The sequence below is a fragment of the Palaemon carinicauda genome, chromosome 13 (assembly GCF_036898095.1).
Source record: "Palaemon carinicauda isolate YSFRI2023 chromosome 13, ASM3689809v2, whole genome shotgun sequence".
Classification (NCBI taxonomy): domain Eukaryota; kingdom Metazoa; phylum Arthropoda; class Malacostraca; order Decapoda; family Palaemonidae; genus Palaemon; species Palaemon carinicauda.
The window spans coordinates 29,907,350-29,912,349 of record NC_090737.1 but is presented as its reverse complement, the minus strand read 5'-3'; positions in this window follow the sequence as shown (position 1 = coordinate 29,912,349).

The window sequence follows — 5,000 nt, the reverse complement described above, 5'->3', positions numbered from 1 at the left end:
TTTTTTTTTTAAATAATGAGATTACGAATAAAAAATATAAAAGTAATATGTTTAGTTCTGGTGGTACTATAAATTCGTGTTTTAAATAAAGAGATTATGAATTAAAAATAAAACCTTTGTGTTTGATCTGGTGGTACTATAAATTTGTCTTAAATAAAGAGATTATAAATTGAAATATAGAACCTCTATGTTTAGTTCTGGTGGCTACTATAAATTTATGTTTTAAATAAGAGATTACGAATAAATAAAAAACATAAATGTCTGGTGTTAATTCTGGTATGTCAAGAATCAGAGGCGAAATTTTTGTATGTTTCAAAGATGAAATATTCATGTTTTTGATACTCTAGCTTTCCCTCAAGGATCTCTCTTCATCCTCTTCTTCTAAATACTCACTTTGTATTCACTTATGAAGAGTTAAAATGGGTTTTGTTTTTAAATTTTTACCTCCACCAACGAATTGGGAACGAGCTTATGTTTTCGCCTCTGTTTGTGTGCGTATTTGTGAACAGCTTCCTGGGCACAATTTTAATCGTAGAATAGTGAAAGTTGCAGGGATTAACTGTTATATGAAAAGCTAGAAATTATTAAATTTTGGAAGGTCAAGGTCAAAGGTCAAGGTAACGATCAAACAAAATGTCCAATTCACGTAATCAGCCATAAGTTTTGGACATTGTTGTCACAGAGACTTCAAACTTGGTTCATATTTGAGTTTATAAAAAATCAACACCAATTGATGCATGTTAAGGTCAAAGATCATGGTCAAGTTCGAGAAATAAGCTGACGTAGCGGAGGGTCTGCGTTCAACTGAGTTCCCCCTCTAGTATTGTAATGTTCTGCCGTTTGTCGTCTTCATAAGAAAATATCCACGCTTTTCGACTGTTTAATTACCGTTCTCTGCAATTTGCTTGTAGCGTTCGTTTAGATATTTCATGGTTATTTAAGGTTTCTTTTTTTTCGTATTTTGGCTATTTACTTTTATAATTTCTACAAATTTTATTCGAAGGACTATTAGATTTTCACTTTCTGCAATTTGTTTATATCTCAAGTTTTGAATTTTTCAGGGTTATTCTACATTCTTATTTTTGCTCTCGAGTATTTACTTTTTACAAGTTCTTTTGAGAGCCAATTTTTATCTATTATTGTTATTCTACGTCTTTTTTTCTGGATAATGAGTCACAGGGTAACACAGGTGTGCATCATTGTGAAATCTGATACCGGCGTTTTCGCTCTAATTTCATAATTTTAATTTAATGATTTTCGCAATTATCGTTGTTATACGACTGTTGTTTATGGTATGGGTGAGGTATGTTTAAAGTTTTAAAGGTAACTCATGAATGGCAGAGGCAAGGAAACAGTGACAATGCCCTAGAAACTTACCATATATACATATGGTCAGTGTCCAAGCCCCTTATTCTCCCAAGCTAGGACAGGGAAGTACAGGCAATGGTTGCTGATGATTCAGCTGGTAGACTATCTATCTATCACCTTCCTACGGCATTAATTCCTTAAAGTAACTCACGCATAGAATAGATAAAAGTACTACAATATTTTGATTACCCGAAGAATAGTAACAACACGGCCACAAGAAGTCGACTGCTTTATTAAAACATTAAATGCTTTTTACATTTTTAATATTTCTTATCCGTATCTTATTTTCATACGTGTACGTGTTTTAGACGCTAGCGATATAAGTAGTTGGTCATCGAAAGAATAATTTGCTGGCCGGGTAATATACAGAGATTGCTCTTCAGTAAATAATTTTCTTTTCAAATTTCATAAATGTTATTTGCGCCAACTTTACTCAATAAAAAGTGGCTTGAAAACCTTTGACATTTGTCCTAAGGGTGGTTTGGAAACTTATCTGAAATAAGTATAGTTTTTCAAGAATTTTATTCAATGTTGAAAATACACTTTAAATTCATCTTATTACCAATGCGAAATTTGGTAATAATTGTACCACTTAAAAGGTGGTTATTGATACGTGTTGGCGTTTTATTTTAAATTTGAAAATTTAAATACTCTTTCAACTCTAGCTCGATGATGGTTTTAAAAGTTCAATTATGAAACAATTTTCATTCATCAAAAAGGACTATTAATATAAAAAAAATTGTGTTTTTTAAGCTAATTTCATTATTAAAAAGCAGGTCTTTTAAACTTATTTTGCCTTTCACGAGGTTTCCTTTATAAGGCAAATCCTCATATAATATTACAGGGTTTATTATTATACCTGAAATACAGAATAACTCCCAGGATGCAACCTTGTTTATTCTCAGTAGATAATGAGAGAGCTTACAAGGGATTAAGTCAGATAATCCAAAATTGATCCAATTTGAAGGTAAAAAGATTATTGGTGTTCCATAAAAATAGAATCAGGTCCTAAGGGATCATACCTTATTACCAAAAAGAAACTAACAATGCAGATAATGCATTAAAGATACAAGGAAAAGAATTCACACTGAACAGCAAGGAATCGGAAGCCTTCAACAAAGTATATGATCAAAGTTAAATGATTCTAAACAATATAAAAAACAGCACCAATTACATATAAGGGAAACAACATAGATAATGTTACATCTCCCCCCCCCCCGAAGGTTATATAGATATATTGGTTTTGAGGGAAGTAAACAAGAGAAACATTATATTCAATTGAAATTTATGATTGATGGAATTTCACTACCTGTTTCGAAAAGATAAGGATCAGTGGAACAGTTAATTCGCCCTTAACACGAATATGTCCTACTCGGGAACAAGCAATTTCTGGGGGGGGAGGGGTAGGGGGCTATTTGTATAACTCACACCAACGACCTCTTGCAAAAAAAAAAAAGAAAAAAAAAAACTATTATAGATATGGTCACATCTACCCCCCCCCCCCCACACGAAGGTTATACTGATATATTGGTTTTGAGGGAAGTAAACAAGAGAAACATTATATTCAATTGAAATTTATGATTGATGGAATTTCACTACCTGTTTCGAAAAGATAAGGAACAGTTAATTCGCTCTTAACACGAATATGTCCTACACGGGAACAAGCAATTCTTTTTTTTTGGGGGGGGGGGGGCGGGGTGGAGCGGGGGGCTATTTGTATAATTCACGCCAACGACCACTTGCAAAAAAAAAAAAAAAAAAAAAAAAAAAAAAAAAAAAAAAAAAAACCTATTACATTGTAGGTACTAAAATTCATATTTATAAGTCACATTACAACACTAAATGAATAGGAAAGGTTTTAACGACAAAAATGTTTTAAGGTAAAAAATCAGATGTAGTCTTTCTGTGATTCTCTTTTATTGCCAGCAAATTGCAATGTATGGCAATTCTATATATATATATATATATATATATATATATATATTATATATGTATATATATATATATGTATATATATATATAGATATATGTATATATATATAAAAGTTTTGTTATAAATATATATACATATATATATATATATATATATATATATATATATATATATATACATGTATACATATGTATTTATATACATACACATGTACATATATATATTTATATGTATATATAATGTTTATATATATACATATACTTATATATATATTATAATTATATATACACATATATTTATATATATATATATATATATATATATATATGTATATATATACACACATATATATCTATATATATTATATATATATGTAGATATATATGTATATATATATATACATATACACACATATCATCATCATCTCCAACGGCTATTGACTCATAGGGCCTCATAAGAGGATTCATTGGCTAAATTCCTTGTGATGTTCAGCACCCTCTCTAACTAAGGCAAGTGATCTTTGCCAGTCCACAATGATTCTAGTAGTAAGATCTTCCGATAGACACTGTGAGTAGAAGCCGAAGAGACATCTTGTCTATCGCTTTAAACCCAATCCGTCTATATATACATATATATATATATATATATATATATATATATATATATATATATACATATACACATATATACAGTATATATATAAATGTATCTATCTATCTATATATATATATATATATATATATATATACTTATATATATATATATATATATATATGTAATTCATTTTTCTTCTTGTCACGCCAAGCTTCCGTCCCCTTGGGTAAGGGGAGAGAGAGGAAGTGGTCATGCCTAATGAGAGGGGTGTGTGTGTGTGTATGTGTCTGTGTGCGCATATCTATCTAAATATTTAGCCGTCATTTTTTAAGAGTTGCTAAAGGTAGTATATTATAATATACAAATATTCACCCCGAAATCAATAACTTTATTATTATTATTATTATTATTATTATTATTATTATTATTATTGTTGTTGTTGGTGTTATTATTATTACTTGCTATGCTACAACCCTAGCTGGAAAAGCAAGATGCTATAAGCCGAGGGGCCTCAACAGGAAAAATAGCCCAGTGAGGAAAGGAAATAAAGAAAAATGAAATATTCCAAGAACCAAATCAAAACATACTATCCACACCTTTGTTATCTCGGCCATTCTCCGTTCATGAATATTCACCATTTTTTCACCACTTAAAATTCACCATGACTGTGTTAAGTGGGTCCAGGAAACAGTGCCACTCAAATCACAGAGGGAAACTCCGGAAGTCAGCTGTCAAAGGGGAGGGAAACGCATTATCCGCTGTGTTTAATAATCTCGTAATGTTTGGCTTTATGGAATGAATAAACTGACTTGTGTTTCGTTTTCAGCTGTACGTGGGAATATGATTTTTTTTTAATTTTATTTTTTTCATTAACTTGAGTTATTTTACATTATTCTTTTTTAGCCTTTGGGTAATTTTAATAGCTATGATATTAACTGAATTAATTTGCTATGATTTTAAATGATTGATATTAACTGAATTAATTTACTATGATATTAACTGAATAGATTAGTTATGGTATTAACTGAATGATATTAACTGAATTAATTTACTATGATATTAACTGAATTGATTAGATATGGTATTAACTGAATTAATTTGCTTG